Genomic DNA, 802 nt, shown 5'->3' on the forward strand with positions numbered 1-802 from the left:
TGAAAAATCAAATTCTGTTGCTATGGCTGTGTGGTTAAGAAGCTCAGTTTGCTAGCAGATTGTTTTAGGTTCAATCCCAGAGCGTGGCAGGGCAAGTGTCCTCTACCATAGCCCATGCCCGATCAATTTCTTATGAATTTAGCATACAGAAACCGCGTGGGAACCCATCGTGTGTGTGTCTTTGTGTCTGTGCTTGTACCCTGCCCCGCTTGGTAACCGGTGTCGGTATGTTTATGTCCTTGTAAATAGGCAGTTCATCATAAGAGACTAATAGAATAAGTACCAGCTTTAAATATATAGGTACTGGGGTCGATTCGTCCGATTAAAATTCTTGAAGGTGGTGCCCCAGCATGACTGTAGTCTAACGACTGAAACAAGTAAAGGATAATGTATGTATGTATGTATGTATAGATAGATAGATAGATAGATAGAGTGATGGCATACCTACACAAATGTGCCCCATTCGACTATGTTGCCTTGTAACTTCCGGAAAAATGGGTGTTTTTGAATGATTTTTTAAAACAAATACGCTTTGGATGGCGTAGATACTGACTATATAGGATTTTGTGATGGAAAAAAAAAGGTTTCTAAGGTCGAGAGAGGATTTTCGGAGGATCTTTTTTAAAACGGGGGCCACATTTTTCATTAATGTTTTACGTAGTGTTTTTGGTACGGAAAGACTTTCAAACTTCGTATACTTATCTATTTTGTGTTATAGAACAGAAAAATATTTTTGTATTCGAATTTATTTCATGTAAAAAATTGTCTTATTTCGATAATTTCAACCAATCACTGACAAGTA

The sequence above is a fragment of the Octopus bimaculoides genome, chromosome 7 (genome assembly GCF_001194135.2).
Source record: "Octopus bimaculoides isolate UCB-OBI-ISO-001 chromosome 7, ASM119413v2, whole genome shotgun sequence".
NCBI lineage: Eukaryota > Metazoa > Mollusca > Cephalopoda > Octopoda > Octopodidae > Octopus > Octopus bimaculoides.